The sequence below is a fragment of the Pelodiscus sinensis genome, chromosome 20 (assembly GCF_052426305.1).
Source record: "Pelodiscus sinensis isolate ZL-2025 chromosome 20, ASM5242630v1, whole genome shotgun sequence".
NCBI classification, from domain to species: domain Eukaryota; kingdom Metazoa; phylum Chordata; order Testudines; family Trionychidae; genus Pelodiscus; species Pelodiscus sinensis.
Genome location: NC_143071.1, coordinates 24709546 through 24726703, shown reverse-complemented (window position 1 = coordinate 24726703; position 17158 = coordinate 24709546). Strand labels below are relative to the sequence as shown.

The window sequence follows — 17158 nt, the reverse complement described above, 5'->3', positions numbered from 1 at the left end:
GCGACGCAGCCCCTGCTGCGGGAGATGCCGTGGTGCCCTTTTCCGAAGCGAGCTGCGGGAAAGCAGCGAGCGCCAGCATAGGGACGAAGCCGGCTTGCCCAGCTGGCCCTTTTCCCCCGCCTACGACACTAGTTGGGCGGGAAGAGAAAAGATGGAACGCTTCACGAATGTGCGTGTCATCCTTGCGCAGGGGCCATGCTAATCTTCTCTGTATCGTTCCAATTTTAGTATATGTGCCGCCGAAGCAAGCACAGGGAGAGTGCCTGGTCCGGAGCTATAAATACCTCAGCGTCCGTGGCGTCTTCCAAGTGAGGGCGAGCGAGGGCGGGCCGGCCGTTCTAAGGAGCCCATGTGGAGCAGTGTCCTAGATTTCCTCTTTGCGTCCTTCGCCTCCCATGTGGGGCCGCCACCCAGTGGAGCAGCAAAAAACCTTCGTGCGGGACCAGCGGACGCAGGTCGTGGCATGCGAAGGAGAGCAAGGCATGCTGGGAGCCAGCATACGGTGAAGTGGCGGGAGTGCCGTCCTCTGCGCCTGGAAGAGGGAAGGGTCAAGCAGGTGTGAGGATGGGAGGGGAGTCGGGCCAAGTGCTGGCTGAGGGCTCCTGACCCGTCCGTGTCCGGGGAGACGGCGCCGAGGGCAGGTGGGCCTCAGAGGGAGAGGCCAGGCGTCCACGCGGTATGGGGAGGTGGGCATCGGGCCAAAGGCGATTGAGATCTTCAGAGAAGGAGGCTTTCTCTTCCCGTCCTCGGTGAGGGAGAGCAGGCCCTTCTCGCCTCGAGGCGGCAGGCGAGGCGAGGCGAGGCTGGCGAGTGGTTCCTGCGGAAGGACGTGCTCCTTCGCTTCTCCTTCCTCCTCCCGCTTTCTGCCTGGCGGCTGGCCGGTCCCCGCCCCCCGCAGGGGTCCCTGTGAAGCGAGGATCCTCTTCTCTCCGCGGTTCATCTTGGGAGGCTTCCGGGCCTGAGCGACGCAGCCCCTGCTGCGGGAGATGCCGTGGTGCCCTTTTGCGAAGCGAGCTGCGGGAAAGCAGCGAGCGCCAGCGTAGGGACGAAGCCGGCTTGCCCAGCTGGCCCTTTTCCCCCGCCTAGGACACTAGATGGGCGGGAAGAGAAAAGATGGAACGCTTCACGAATGTGCGTGTCATCCTTGCGCAGGGGCCATGCTAATCTTCTCTGTATCGTTCCAATTTTAGTATATGTGCCGCCGAAGCAAGCACAGGGAGAATGCCTGGCCCGGAGCTATAAATACCTCAGCGTCCGTGGCGTCTTCCAAGTGAGGGCGAGCGAGGGCGGGCCGGCCGTTCTAAGGAGCCCATGTGGAGCAGTGTCCTAGATTTCCTCTTTGCGTCCTTCGCCTCCCATGTGGGGCCGCCACCCAGTGGAGCAGCAAAAAACCTTCGTGCGGGACCAGCGGACGCAGGTCGTGGCATGCGAAGGAGAGCAAGGCATGCTGGGAGCCAGCATACGGTGAAGTGGCGGGAGTGCCGTCCTCTGCGCCTGGAAGAGGGAAGGGTCAAGCAGGTGTGAGGATGGGAGGGGAGTCGGGCCAAGTGCTGGCTGAGGGCTCCTGACCCGTCCGTGTCCGGGGAGACGGCGCCGAGGGCAGGTGGGCCTCAGAGGGAGAGGCCAGGCGTCCACGCGGTATGGGGAGGTGGGCATCGGGCCAAAGGCGATTGAGATCTTCAGAGAAGGAGGCTTTCTCTTCCCGTCCTCGGTGAGGGAGAGCAGGCCCTTCTCGCCTCGAGGCGGCAGGCGAGGCGAGGCGAGTGGTTCCTGCGGAAGGACGTGCTCCTTCGCTTCTCCTTCCTCCTCCCGCTTTCTGCCTGGCGGCTGGCCGGTCCCCGCCCGCCCCGGCCCCCGCAGGGGTCCCTGTGAAGCAAGGATCCTCTTCTCTCCGCGGTTCATCTTGGGAGGCTTCCGGGCCTGAGCGACGCAGCCCCTGCTGCGGGAGATGCCGTGGTGCCCTTTTCCGAAGCGAGCTGCGGGAAAGCAGCGAGCGCCAGCGTAGGGACGAAGCCGGCTTGCCCAGCTGGCCCTTTTCCCCCGCCTAGGACACTAGATGGGCGGGAAGAGAAAAGATGGAACGCTTCACGAATGTGCGTGTCATCCTTGCGCAGGGGCCATGCTAATCTTCTCTGTATCGTTCCAATTTTAGTATATGTGCCGCCGAAGCAAGCACAGGGAGAGTGCCTGGCCCGGAGCTATAAATACCTCAGCGTCCGTGGCGTCTTCCAAGTGAGGGCGAGCGAGGGCGGGCCGGCCGTTCTAAGGAGCCCATGTGGAGCAGTGTCCTAGATTTCCTCTTTGCGTCCTTCGCCTCCCATGTGGGGCCGCCACCCAGTGGAGCAGCAAAAAACCTTCGTGCGGGACCAGCGGACGCAGGTCGTGGCATGCGAATGAGAGCAAGGCATGCTGGGAGCCAGCATACGGTGAAGTGGCGGGAGTGCCGTCCTCTGCGCCTGGAAGAGGGAAGGGTCAAGCAGATGTGAGGATGGGAGGGGAGTCGGGCCAAGTGCTGGCTGAGGGCTCCTGACCCGTCCGTGTCCGGGGAGACGGCGCCAAGGGCAGGTGGGCCTCAGAGGGAGAGGCCAGGCGTCCACGCGGTATGGGGGGTGGGCATCGAGCCAAAGGCGATTGAGATCTTCAGAGAAGGAGGCTTTCTCTTCCCGTCCTCGGTGAGGGAGAGCAGGCCCTTCTCGCCTCGAGGCGGCAGGCGAGGCGAGGCGAGGCTGGTGAGTGGTTCCTGCGGAAGGACGTGCTCCTTCGCTTCTCCTTCCTCCTCCCGCTTTCTGCCTGGCGGCTGGCCGGTCCCCGCCCGCCCCGGCCCCCGCAGGGGTCCCTGTGAAGCGAGGATCCTCTTCTCTCTGCGGTTCGTCTTGGGAGGCTTCCCGGCCTGAGCGACGCAGCCCCTGCTGCGGGAGATGCCGTGGTGCCATTTTGCGAAGCGAGCTGCAGGAAAGCAGCGAGCGCCTGCGTAGGGACGACGCCGGCTTGCCCAGCTGGCCCTTTTTCCCCGCCTAGGACACTAGATGGGCGGGAAGAGAAAAGATGGAACGCTTCACGAATGTGCGTGTCATCCTTGCGCAGGGGCCATGCTAATCTTCTCTGTATCGTTCCAATTTTAGTATATGTGCCGCTGAAGCAAGCACAGGGAGAGTGCCTGGCCCGGAGCTATAAATACCTCAGCGTCCGTGGCGTCTTCCAAGTGAGGGCGAGCGAGGAATTCCTTTCAAGTAGGAAGAAGATATCCTCTGGAAAAGGATTTTCTGGAGAATCGTGTCTAGACTGGCGCTTTTCTCCTGCTTATCCCCAAGCCGGAAAAAAGCAGCAGCCATGTAAATGCAAATGCCTTGCGGGATATTTTAATCCCCCGCGGATTTGCAATTCCGACTTGTGTCATTAGCATCCCTTTTCCGGAAAGGGATGCCAATGTAGACGTAGCCCTTATGTCCATGATTGCGGTTGAGTAAGAATTTCGTATTATGTTTGATTTAGTTTTGCATTGAAGTAAAGTTTTCTGAAATATCCTGGAATTAATTTCTGTTTACAGTTGGTATCTGATCCTTATTATTGTAACAAGAATATCTTCCATGAGGTAACTATTTTTTCATAGATTTGGTTGTTTCCTTTTCATAGTGTTCTTCTTTTGTCCGAAGGGGCCTCTTTTTCTTCATGTGGTTGTAATGGTTTTTTGTAGATTTTGAAGCCAGAAATCATCTTTTAGGTCTGCGCTTCCATTTACAGAACTTCCACAGAATGATTCCTAGCACATATAGTGAAAAAACAATATAATCTGCTTTAATAGTTGCCAATGATGAGGAATCCCTCATGATTTATGGTATGTTTTTTGACTTGTTTATTCTCAGTGTTAAAATTTGATTTGTCATTTGCAATTGGGATAAATTTATCTTTGCTACTTCTAAGATCCCTTTATCAAATATTTTCCCCGTGTAGCTTATTATGAGGCCAGGAAACCCTATAATGTGTTGATTTGAAAGCTTATTGTAGCTAGTGAAAAGAAAAGTCTGCTTACAAGTTTATTCGCTGATTATAGTTTGACTCGGATAAATTAAACTGAGAATGTATGGGTCTGCTGGCTAAAGAGGCTTAAGTATGTGACTCTAAAACACCCCGCTATTTTGCTTGGTTCCCTTTGTGTGAATAAACAAGACTTCATAAGAGAGACAGTATTTCATTTGCTTCTGCCTGTCCCTGGACTATCCTCCAAGCTCTGAAATGCAGCTACCTGCTGGGGTGGAAAAGGGAAGACGGCTACTTGTCAGCCGGGATCAAGCCGCCTGATAACCCTTGCAGGGCGCTTTATTTCTCCGCAGGGGCTGGGATCAGCTCTGATCTCTGTCTGGGCTCGGGAGACCGGAGTGCGCAGAGCGAAGCGCCTCCTGATTTCGCTGCCCGGGGGCAGGGAATCGTCTTTGAGGGTCTGTCACTACAAACCTGAACGTGCCCGGAGTAGCCAAGCTCTAGGTTGGCCAAAGTCAGGCGGGGGAGCTCGCAGGCTGAACGTGTCTGTTGCGCCGTGGCCGCCAGGGGGCAGTGTGTGATGCTCTGGAGTGAGCAGTTCGCATGGGCAGCGAAAGGCTGGGAGTGCCCGCACCACAAGTCCAGCCCCTGGGCTAGAAAGGGAAAACTGCAATAGAGAGAAGCGCTCTGCGTAGCAGAGTGGCGCAGCGGAAGCGTGCTGGGCCCATAACCCAGAGGTCGATGGATCGAAACCATCCTCTGCTAATTCTTTTTCATCACCTCCCCCCTTTCAATACGCTTGTCTTTAAAGCTGCTTGTTCCACCTGAATGCTCCCTTGGCCACAGGGTCTTGCTTAATTCACTCAAACACTGATTTGTGGTTGGGATGTTCATGATCATCGGTTTCAGGGGCGATAGTCACAGCTGTGTTATGGGCCAACTGGCGCAAGTGTATTTATCTCTACAGACCTCAGAGTTAATAATATGACAATAATGGGCAAAGAGCTACTTTTAATTATGATTGGTCGCAGTGGAAATTCATTGCCTGCAGTGGCGTTAGGCACTGGAAAAACAAGCCAAAGCCACCGGGTCTGCCACTGGGAAGAAAGGGTCCGTGTGATGCTCTTTATTTAGGGGGACTGTGGCATCTGTATCACTCACAGCTGTTCACTCTGATTCCAAACGCTGGCGGCCAAGCGCAGGCTAGGAGTAAGAGTGACTCGCTCTTTGATTAGTTTGCATTCTGTGATCGAATAGTTTGGGTAGGGGCAGTAATTCATTATTCAGTTTGCGATTTTTTCCAAAGTGTTTTTTTTCTTACTGAAAATTAACTAAAGAAAATCTACAATAACAACAGGGTCAATAAAATGGGGACAGAGGGGGGTCTTAGAAGCCACTTACAATACCCAGTGCTGCACAGAATGCCTAATGGGTTCTAAAATGCTCCAGGTAACATACTGAAAAAATGCTACATGGCAAGCCAAAGTGCATAGAACGCCAAAAACAAGCACAAACAATGCGGAATAACACACAACACATGGGCAAAAATTGAAAATGAATAATTGAAAGCCAAACTGAAACATGTATAAGAAATGCCACCGAACAGTAGGCAATCTGACGACTTTTGAAAAAAGTGTATGGTGGCTATCCACTTTATATCCGCAGGTATCTGTGGATGTGGATGCAGATTTCCTTGGTTAATTTTAGCAGATACGGATGCAGATGCAAATACAAATGTTGTATTTAGAGCATTGCAGATTCGCAGATATCCACCTTTATATTAGCAGATATACTTGCCTGTGCAAGTTTGAATGAGGATATATGCAACTCATTTTTGAGGATATGGTTGTGGATACATATTTGGTATCTGTGCAGGGCTCTAAGTATCAGCTCAAAGAAAGCAATGTGGAAATGCCAATCTTTCTTCTTTTGAATACATTATTGTTCATTATTGGAGTAAAATTTGCTGAGTTACTTCTTGTATTAGTTAATATGTAGAATTCTACATAAACAAAACATCATGGAATTATGGAGCTATAGCTGTTGTATTGCTACTCCAATAAGATCTCTTCTGATCTTATAGTCAGGTGGTTCCATGGTGTAATGGTTAGCACTCTGGACTCTGAATCCAGCGATCCGAGTTCAAATCTCGGTGGAACCTAAAAGTTTTCCCGATTTGTATGATTTATTTTTTGTAATAAATATTGCTAAGTATTATTAATATGCTCTTAAGTATTTAAATATTATCTCAGTAGAACCTAAGTTTTCATAGTTTATTTATTGCATTTGCTTTACTGCTATGTAATTATAATAACCATGGTTTTAATCAGAAAATACATTGAAAACAACAAATAAGGGTAAGTTACAGCACAATACATATTGAATATTATACATGTATTTGATGTCATTACAAAATGAATGAACATCTATTTAAAAGCGAAAAAAAATACAGATTGTTTTCCTATATAAATTTAATCTTGCGCGCTCTCTCTCTCTCTCTTACACACACACACACACACACACACACACACACACACACACACACACAGGGGAAGATTTACCTGGCGTTGCTTGGGTCCTTAACTCATATACGTTTTTTTTCTTCATTTAAATCATCCAACTGATTTTTCTGTGGGTCCCTGGCCCAAAAAAGATTCCTAACCCCTGCCTTAAGTTATGATAAGACATTGCATACCAAGTTTGGTGGTTCTAATGCTGACCATTTAGGAAATGGTCTTGATATCCTGTAGTGTGTAACCTTTTTCTAAATTTTAGAAATGTGCGTCTGTCAGTCCATCCATCTGTAAGTCTTGTCGTTCAAGAACTCCTAAACAGCTATGGCCATCAAATTTGGTAGGCAGTTTCCTCCTATCTTATCTTAAAGCAAGGTCAGGGTTTGGTTGTGTCAGGATAATGGCATGTGCTTGCAATGCAATTGTTTCAGATCAAACAGAAAGGGAGGAGTGTGATAGCAGGGACAGTTATATTCACGCATGACTATGGGGGCAGCAAGTGCCCCAGAGAGCAGCTACTGGCTGGCAGCAAAGGCCCCACCACCCTGTCCTGTCCTGTCCCGGGGAGCAGCTGTTGGCCACCTTGTGGCCCCCGCCACTCTGGGCTGGTCCCAGGGAGCACCAGTGGATGGCCTGTGTAGCTCCCCCTCCCCCAGCCCGGGCAGGCATTCCTCAGGGAGAAGGCAGTAGGTGGCCTGTGTGGCCACCAATGTTCCCTCTAAGGCTACGTCTAGACTGCAAGCCTCTTTCGAAAGAGGCTTTTTCGAAAGATACTTTCGAAAAAGCCTCTTTCGAAAAAGAGTGTCTAGACTGCAAGCAGTACTTTCGAAAAAGCAAGCCGCTTTTTCGAAAGAAAGCACCCAGGCAGTCTGGATGCTCTCTTTTGAAGAAGCCGTGTTTGCATTCAAGAACGCCTTTTTTCGAAAGAGCACTTTTGAAAAAAGGCGTTCTTCCTCGTGAAATGAGGTTTTCCGCCGTCGAAAGAAAAGCTGCGTTCTTTCGATTTAATTTCGAAAGAACGCGGCTGTAGTCTAGACGCAGGTGAAGTTTTTTCGAAAAAAGTCTACTTTTTTCGAAAAAAACCTTGAGTCTGAACACAGCCTCAGATTTTCCGTCCATGAGCAGAGTGAGTTTGGTCTTGTGCACCGATATTGAGCTCATGTGCACTTCCTCGGATGTGTGCCACGAAGATACATATTTAAACACAAGTCTTGTTACGTCTGCAAAAACAACTTTTTTTTATTAATTTTATTAGTTTCTATTCAGTATAAAACACAACTTTCATCCTAGCTCCCATGTACGTATTTTCTTTAATTTGGGTGTTTTCATTCAAGTTTATTTGAAATACTGCTGTTAGATTTTCTAAACTGTGAAATGTTCCAAAACAAAGAAAATAACTTTAGTCCAAGCCCACATGTATCACAAAATGCACGTTTTAGTTACCTCTCCCTTGTAGAGGGCTTACTTTAATTCGTGTCATTATCAAAATGTTTACAGATCTACAATGTGGTCTAGAAATGTGTCTTTAAAATAGTGCTTTCGTTTTGCATAATACCGATACATAAAACAAATACACGTGTCCCCCCATGGTGATCCTAAAACTCCTCAGATACAACATAAGAAAAGGGGCAACATGATTTTACTGTTGTACTATACAAAAGACACTTACAAAAGGCTAAACTGTAGCATTTAGCCACTGAACTGGCACCACGGCCCCAGCCCCAGCTTCAGGAGCACCCGCCATGTGGCTGTGGCCCCAGCCCAACCCCAGGAGCAGCCACTTCCTGACACGTGGCTCCGGCCCCAGCCACTACCTACCATGTGGCTCCAGCCCCAACCCTGTCCCTTTCCTCGGGAGCAGCTGCCACCCGCCATGCGGCTCCAGTCCCAGCCCTGACAGCTAGAGTAGTCACTGCCCACCACGTGGCCCCAGCCACTAGAGCAGCCAGGCAGTCACTACATGGCCCTGGCTGCCCAGCTGAGCCCTCACACACCCCACACTACCGCTAGCAGTAGCAGCTCACTTTCCCCTGGCACACAGCTTCACGGGTCTGTTTAGGAGTTGGGCGGGGTTGAAATCCCCTCTGCGTGCCCACGCAAGCGCACTCGCACACCTTAAAGGGAACTTGGGTGACCACCCCCACAGAGACACCAATGGGTGGGATACATGGCCAGTCCCTGCCCTGAGCAGAAGCCAGTGAATGGGGTGCAAAGCTCACTTCCACCCCGGGCTGGCCCCAGGGGTAAGCCAGAGAAGCTGGAGGCTGGGGTATTTCTTACCCCAGGCCCCGAGAATTGACGCCACCCGCAGCCCCCATTCTCTTCTCTGAGCCTCCCTCCTCCCAACCCCTTGCCCTAACTCCTGCACCCCCAGCCCCTGCCCTGAGCCCCTCCTCATCCCCCAGCTCTGACTCCTTTACCCTCCACAACTTGAGCCTTCTGCCCTGAGCCCGCCAAGTCCTCAAGCCCCTCACTTGACTCCTGCAGACCCCCCACCCCCACACCAGTCTCCTACCTTGAAGGACCCGTGCAATCCGGCTAAGTATACTACTACTAACTATAGCAAAGGTAAGTATTTGGTATCTAACTGTTCTGTCTATCTGTGAATTTATCTTTCATTATTCACAGTTTAGCTTTAAATTATTTTAACTATATTTTAGCTTTAAACAATTTGAATACTGTGTGCAGATGTGGTCGCTTCATCCAAAAAATGTATCTTGGTACCAGAAAAAGTTCAGAAAAGGACAACAAAGATTATTAAGAATATGGAACAGCTGCCTAATGAGGAGAGATTAATAAAACTAGGACTTTCCAGCTAAGAACAGAGGAAGATATAATAGAGGTCTATAGAATTATGACTGTTGTGGAGAAAGTAAATAAGGAAAAGTTATTCACTTGCTCCCATAGACATGAACTAGGGGTCACAAAATTAAATAAATAGGCAGCAGGTTTAAAACAAGCAAAAAGAAGTATTTCTTCACACAGTCAACCTGTGGAACTCCTTGCCAGAGGATGTTGTGATGGCCAAGACTACAACAAGGCCCAAAAAAGAACTAGATAAATTCATAGAGGTTAGGTCCATCAATGGCTATTAGCCACGATGGGCAGGAATGGTATCCTAGCGTCTGTTTGTCAGGAGCTGAGAATGGGCAACAAGGATGGATCACCTGTTATGTTTGTTCCCTCTGGGGCACCTCTCTGACTGTCAGAAGACAGGATACTTGTTGGTCTGACCCAGTATGGCGGTTCTTAATTATGTTGTCCATTGCATACAACTATAATATTTTGTAAGGCTGTGTCTAGACTATATAGTTTGTCCGGAAAAAGATACGCAAATTGCGAACTGCAATTTGTATATCTTTTTCTGCTTCTTTTTTCGGAAGAGACTTTTCCGATATTTGGTCTGTCTACACTGGGTCTGGAAAAAAACCCCACCCCTTTTCGGAACATCCCTTCTGCCTCGTAAAACGAGGTTTACAGGGATGCCTAAAAAATGCATCTGCTCTTCTGAAAATTTGTTTTTGGAAGAGCAGATGTGTTCCTTGGACACAGCAGTTTTTCCAGGATACCTATCCCGGAAAAACTCTGCATTCTAGACATACCCTTATAAGAGATAAACTTAAAAAACAACAAATAATCTGGTAGCACTTTATAGACTAACAAAACATGTAGACGGTGTCATAAGCTTTCTTGGGCACAGCCCACTTCTTTAGATGATCAGAGAAGCACCCAACTGCAACAGCCTCAGAAATCTTATTTAAAAGTGTAACTCAGGCCATTTGGATAAAGTGTTAAAAGTGGGTTTTTGGGTCAACTGTTTGTAAGTGAGTTCAATTCTAAATTCTGCATCAGGTGTGTAATATGCACATTCTTTGCATGCACAGCACTGTGTTAGCACTAGTTTGTATATATCAAAGCAAGAGACGTTTGCTTTTTTTAAACACTCAAGCTGCAATCTGAGGAAGGATCCTGGTCACGTTAGTGTCTGACAGACACAAACCAGTGCAATCAACAATATTGTATAGGTCAGGCATGAGATTTATTGGAGAATACAATTTATATTTAGCAGGATACATTTTCTGGTAAAGAACCTGTGTTTTTAAAAAATAGACCTGACAGAAAAATTGCTACATGAACCCAGAATTGCTATTAGCCAGTAGAAGAAAGACTAGTGCCACCACCTGGTTCTATGGTGTAATGGTTAGCACTCTGGACTTTGAATCCAGCGATCCGAGTTCAAATCTCGGTAGAACCTTTTTTGTTGGGCAGTTTTTATGAGTTTAAAAAAAATCATTACAGCTAATAGCACAGCTTCGGGAAGATGGAAGAGATAAAGCAACAATATAAAAGGGACTGAGCAAATACATCTGTTGATAAGTAGATAAGTAGTCACATTTAGCAAAACTTTCAATAAACACTGCGCAGTATTTTTAAAGCAAGCTTTTTATGGTTTATTTTGATGTTTCATTTCGTCTCATGTATTTAGCCCTTAAAATTGTAAACAGGTTTTTAGACAGCATATAGTGTGATGCTCAATTATACAAAAACCTTTTATTAAAAAAATGAATTTTAGTTTAAGGGTTTAGTCAAATTTTACACCATATTCTAAAATGTGTCCTTTAAAAGGTAACGTGGTGATCGGGGGAACCTCACTTCTCTCCGATAAAGCCAGAATAATCTGATTGTCTGCTGGTACAGCGGAAAAACCAGCCCCGGACGTAGAGCACCCAGCTGGAGTGCTGTTCCACCCCGAGCGCTGTTCCACCCCTTTGTCACTGTTATTGCTACCTGAACACTGGAGGTGGTGGGAGATTAGGCTTCTTTACTACTTACACTAGTGCAAATCCCTCAGACAGAGCGCACTTACTTCAATGTAACAGTAAATTATTGCAGTTTAAAGCTGCGGCGAACAAACTAAACCAAGAGGATCCAGATCACATTTTTTAACAGGCAGTTTTTAAATTGTAGCAAAACAAACGAAGTGTGGAGACTACTCCTTAGAATGACGGGTGCACTTTGCAGTATAGACACATCCTTACTGATCACAAACTAACCTCTACAGTTTACTTCTGCTAATTGTTTTCAAAATTAGTAACCAACAGGAGCCATCTGGCTGGCTTCCATAGTCAGCAGTACAATAGGTGACAGTAACTGAACATTTCCTACAACAGTGGTCACCAGCCAGTAGATTGGGGTCTACTGGTAGAACTTGGAGCCTGTGACAGGTGATCCTGACTGGTTTGGCCAAGAGGCTATCGAGTGCAGCACTTCAGCTACCCCTCCCCCCACTGCTGTGTCTCTCCTGCCCTTTGCCTTGGAGCTGCCCCACCCATCCCTGGGGAAGCCTCCTGCTTGTTGTGCAGGCAGGGAAGTGAGAGGAGGGGGCATTGATGTCAGGGTGCCCCCCTCCCACCCTGTATTCTAGCTCCACAGAATGGAGGAGGGGGCACAACAGGGCTTTGAGAGTGGTTTAGGGCCAGGGCAGGGGTGAGCCTGCCTTAGCCCCCCCACCCAGGAGCCACCTGAGGGAAGCAGTGTCCAGCTGGAGCCAGAATCCTGAACCCCTGCCCCAGTCATGAACCCCCCTTCTGCACCCCATGCCCCTGCCCTAGCCCTGAGCCCCCTGGTCCCAACTCCCTTACAGGGCCTGTGTCCTGAACCTCCTCCTACACCCAAACCTCTGCCCCAGGCTCAGCTCAGAGCCCCTCTCACACTCCAAACCCCTTAGCCCAAGACCGGGCCCCATCCCTCTGCCCCTGCCTGATGGAAGGGAGAATGGGGAAAGGAAGGAGAACAAAGTGAGCAGGGGCAGGGCCTCAGAGAAGGGGCACAAAGGAGGAAGGCAGGGTATTTGGGTTGGATATAGATAGTGGATTGCACTTAAAATTAAAAAAGTGATCTCATGCTTAAAAAAGTTGGAGACCACGGTCCTACAATTAGCTAAAAGATTTTTGCTTGCATAGGTTAGGAAAAGTTGGTAGTTTTATAGTCCTGATGTCTTATGAACAGTCGATGTAAAGTTCTATTATTGTTGCAAGTCCAAAGATAGCTCCATGAGGAAAATCTATTTTATTTTAGGCAGTTTAATGATGACTATGCAATAATCTTAAAGAAAAGTGGTATTGGTATCTCATTTAGCAGAGTGACTGGGACCAACAACCTTGGACAATCAGCACACTGCAGGCTTGGGGAGGGGCTGGCAGGATACTGAGATATGGGCTCTCTCAGACTCTGGTCTCTGAAAGGAACATGGAAGGATAGTCTCCCCCCACCCCCCACATTAGGTAAATGTTTTAAATCAAATATTTGTAGGAAGTACATTGTGTGGGGCTGCTAAACTTTCCAAGAGGTGTGTAACGGTCCATGTGTGTAACTAAACAAAAAGCACCACAAAATTAGATTCAAAGGTATTTATTTAGGCCAATTCATATTCATGCTCCATTTGAAACATAAAGCACCAGAGTTTAGATAACAACATTGTCCAAGTATCATCTAGTTGAAGCTGCTGAGCTGGGTGCAGACATGGAGATAGATATCAGTCCCAGATGATATTCACTTGAAGGATGGCGAAGGAACCAAAATAAATACATTGGAGCTGTGGCTGCTAAGAGGCAAATTCCTATTTCGAAGTCTTGGTGAGATGTCTTTCCAGCAATTATCCTGCCCTTTAGAGACCTCAGAAGAATACTATATTACAACTCCTCTCACCATCAATTCATTATAAATCTAGGATATTTTATGGCATTTAGGTAACTTTCAAATACAGTTTAGCAGTTTCATTTCAGCAAAGATTTAGTTTCCTTAAAAAAAAAAAAATCCACAGCAAAACCCCACATTCTTCTGTCCTCCAAGATGAATTGTTCCAGAACAACATTCAACTGAGAAGTAAAGCCCTATGGCTGTGATTATGCTGAGAACTTTATAGGTTCCTGATTAGGGGTGATGTCAACAAATGTAAATTAACTGCTGCTGCAAAACAGTTTAATTGCAAGTGTAGACAGGACTACATTATATTCAGCGGAGTTTCAGAAAGTAGCTAGCTGCACCCACTGTCAACATGGCATAACTTTATGTAGATGGAAAGGCTAGACTCTGATCTTAGATACTTGATGAGTAATTCCAACAAGAATTTATATTTTAGGCCAAAACCTCAATGAAACAAATGATTTAGAGAGATTCTTTGGAAAACACAAAAAATTAAGATTTTTAAAATGTTAAATTTTGTGGAGAAGGTTTGTGGCTATTTTACAAATTGGTAGTTAATGGAAAACGATGTTTAAAAAATGATAGATTCAGTTTATTCCAAAAAATAGTAACAATTTTTCTAAATATTGAACATTGAAAAGAAACAGGAGAACTCCCACAATTTCTAATTATAGTATACATATGCATACTGTATATAGCCACTAAATCTATTTGTTGGATGAACATTCAAAATGCACTCTTTTTAAAAGAAATGTAGGGGCATGTAATAGTTCTAAGAGATTGTTATAAACTACTTTTCAAAAAGATTATTATTCTTAAGTACAGAGCATTTCAAATTGAGAAACTGAAAGAAAATCAATTCTTAATCTGATGATTTCTTAATTTCCCTTTATAATGAGAAAGAATGACTAATATTTTATAGCCAGCCTCGTCTCATCTGATACTGTTCCTGTGGACACTCAAGTCTATTGAATGAAAACAGGCATGTGTGCTCAAGCAAAATGGCAGAGGTTTTTGTGCTCTGATTAGCAGCTGCCAATGAGATGAATCTGTTCTTTTAATCTCTAAATTTGCACTAAAAGAATCCCACATTGGAAACAGGAAGGTGGCTATTTCACAGCATGGAGAAAAAAAAAACCCAAAAAACTGACAACCAGTTCTTCACATTGTAAAGTATATGCACATTTTCCTTTACAAAAATAAACAAACTGTACACAGAACAGACGCTATATATAAATTAACATAATACCAACCAGCTCTAAGCAGCATATACTATACAAATTACACTTTAACCTCCATAGTCTGGGTGTCCCTAATTCAGGAGCACCTGTGGTATGGACCTTGACAGGTAGAAGCAGCTCCTGCCCCCCCCCCCCGCCCCCCCCGCCAGCTGGGTGAGGGCTGTGCAGCCATGCGCTCTGCTCGAAGTTTTCCCCTGCAGCTCCACTAGGAGCGAGAGGTGGTGCCCGGCAGCAGCGGGGGACATGAAGCACCAGGTAAGTGCCCCATCTCCATTCCTTTCACTCCCTTCCCAGCCCGGCAAAACATGTAATCCAACAAATTCTGGCAAAGAGGTTAGAGCGTACATGTAGATGCTAACTTAAAACAATAAAGCTTAGTTACAATGTAATTCCATTAAAGGATTCTGGAGATATCAGACTAGCTCAAAAAGTGGAAACTGAAGGGGTCATGTTGCTTTCAAGTACTGAAGATGTTCACAAGCTTCCTGCCAACCCAGGGATCATTCTTTGACAGAATTAAAAAAAAAAACAAAAACCACTACCCATAAAAAAAATATATATATATTTTTTTGGATATGTAGGTTTTCCACGATCTCCTTGCTGTGCCAACCCCCCTGCCTAGCACAGAAGTAGAGTTTGCTAGCTGTTCAGTTATTGCATCAAATGTAACATTTTATTTTATTTAAAAAAAAACAAACCTTAAGACTTACTCTGCATGCAGGTAGCCATACAAGTCACATCCACATGCACTTTGCACTGAAATAAATTATTAAAGGAGGCATGGATGAAACCTGCAACCGCATCAACAGGTTTGTTTCCAGCAAATCTACATATTTCAGGCCCTTTCTTTTTTCCCTCACCTCGTTTCGAACTTGCTCCTGTTTAAGTCAATGCCAAAAATTCACATTTGCCTCCAACAGGCATATGATTAACTCTGTTCGGGTACATCCACGGTGCACGCTTATTTTGAAATTAGTTATTCTGGAAGAAATACTCAGAAATAGCTTATTTCAAAATAGCACGTCTACACTACAGGAAAGCCTTAAAGTCTGAGGCAGCCTTCCCTAATGTGGATGTGCTACCTCGATTTAGAGCCTCAAGAGGCACTGGGGAGTAATTACTCTGAATGGTCCTGGGGAGGAGCTGTTTCAAAATAGCAGAAGTGAAACATCCACACTACTGCTATTCTGAAATAGCTATTATTTCAGGCATTATCGCTCGTGGAATGAGGTTTACAGAGTCGGAATAAGCCATCCGTTATTTCAAAATAATGGAAACGCTGATGTGTAGATGCCCCCTTAAATAATTTAAAAAAAAAGAAAAGAAAAAGATTGGACGCATTGAATGCCTCTTCTCCTACATTCCAAGGGTAGATCCTGATTTCAATATATTCCAGTGAGATCATATATTATCAGCTTTTTGGACACACAAGGACAGTAACTGATATTAAGAAATCCACAAGATTTGCATTTCTCTATTTCCTGAGATGATAAACCCTATCCATATTTTCTCAATAAAACATGAAAGCTAAAGTCCTTCCAGTTTTCAGAGAGCTACTGACTCAAAACAAGCAGCAAAAACTGCTATGAAAACAATTAGAAGCCTTGTAATGGTTGGAATTTCACATCGCATCCTTAATCACCCCTTGCTTCCCAAACTGTGAGGTCATAGAGAAGGTTACATTCACCAGACAATTTTTTTAAAGATGATGGTTAAAGAAGCAGCCATATAACATACATAAAAATGCCCACAAATTAGCACTACCAGTTTACATTATATTCTTATTACATTATATTCTTAATGTTCCAAAATTAAGTTTTTTGTTAGAGACACTCAACACATTTATCTGGTCTCCAATAGAGATCTGTCGGTGTTACAGAAAGAGTATTCAATCTGGCACAATGTGTATTCAGAGCTATCCAGAAATGAAATAGCAGAGGTGCTATAAATCAGGACTGAGGCCTAGCACATAACTAATGTAGGATGGAGACAACAGGCATGATGTTACCATGTGCCCTGCATTCACATGGAGTCACCATGTTTCTCTTTCATAAAGAAGTCAGACAAAAAAATAAAAATTACAGAAAAGATGGACTCACAATGCAAGTTTCTGAAGAGAGAGATTAACCAGGTTTAACCCTTTGTGCAAACCAGTCTGTTTGTAATAACTCAATGAAAGAACGAAGGACGAGAGGACTGTGTCACAGGTTGAACCTCTCTAGACTAGCACCTTTGCGATCTGATCGGTTTTGAACCAGAGAATTTGGCCAAACCACAGGAGGTCAATATTGTCTAGCAGCCTTACTAACACTTCAACAACTTACTGGGTTCTTAGAAGACATTTAGGAGTAAATTAGAGCTAAATAACAGCACAAACCCAGGACTGGGGTCTGCAAACAAACATTATGGGACCGTAGAAATCTTGGATACACCCATGATAAGTGGGCATCAAGCTAACTAAAACCATGGATGTTGCTGTACCAGAAAGTGCAGGGCTAGAGAAGTTCAATCTGTACAATTATTTAGTATTAAAAACCATATATATTCCATTTATACTAGAATGTTCTCCCTTGTGATTAGCGTGTCAGTAGGAAGCTGGCTGCCAATGTTTTGGTAGCTGAATAAACCTTTTTATTGTCTAGGGATGGAAGAGGTTAATTACATGTTTTGTTTACATTTGTCATCCGTCACTGAGAAAAATAATCATTTTTTGGTTAAAGC

At 46.0% G+C, this 17158-nt stretch overlaps 6 non-coding genes across 6 annotated transcripts; 2 read left to right on the top strand and 4 right to left on the bottom strand.

The window, feature by feature from the left end:
• Window positions 1-145: 145 nt before the first annotated feature.
• On the bottom strand, window positions 146-252 carry LOC142819187 (U6 spliceosomal RNA). Its single transcript, XR_012896981.2, has one exon. It is a non-coding gene; the product is annotated as a U6 spliceosomal RNA (small nuclear RNA).
• Window positions 253-1107: 855 nt separating this feature from the next.
• On the bottom strand, window positions 1108-1214 carry LOC142819182 (U6 spliceosomal RNA). The gene has a single exon (XR_012896976.2). It is a non-coding gene; the product is annotated as a U6 spliceosomal RNA (small nuclear RNA).
• An 855-nt stretch (window positions 1215-2069) lies between these two features.
• LOC142819186 (U6 spliceosomal RNA) lies at window positions 2070-2176 on the bottom strand. Its single transcript, XR_012896980.1, has one exon. It is a non-coding gene; the product is annotated as a U6 spliceosomal RNA (small nuclear RNA).
• Window positions 2177-3039: 863 nt separating this feature from the next.
• Window positions 3040-3146, bottom strand: LOC142819188 (U6 spliceosomal RNA). Its single transcript, XR_012896982.2, has one exon. It is a non-coding gene; the product is annotated as a U6 spliceosomal RNA (small nuclear RNA).
• Window positions 3147-6067: 2921 nt separating this feature from the next.
• TRNAQ-CUG (transfer RNA glutamine (anticodon CUG)) lies at window positions 6068-6139 on the top strand. The gene has a single exon. It is a non-coding gene; the product is annotated as a tRNA-Gln (tRNA).
• Window positions 6140-10674: 4535 nt separating this feature from the next.
• On the top strand, window positions 10675-10746 carry TRNAQ-UUG (transfer RNA glutamine (anticodon UUG)). Its single transcript has one exon. It is a non-coding gene; the product is annotated as a tRNA-Gln (tRNA).
• The last annotated feature ends 6412 nt before the right edge of the window (window positions 10747-17158 follow it).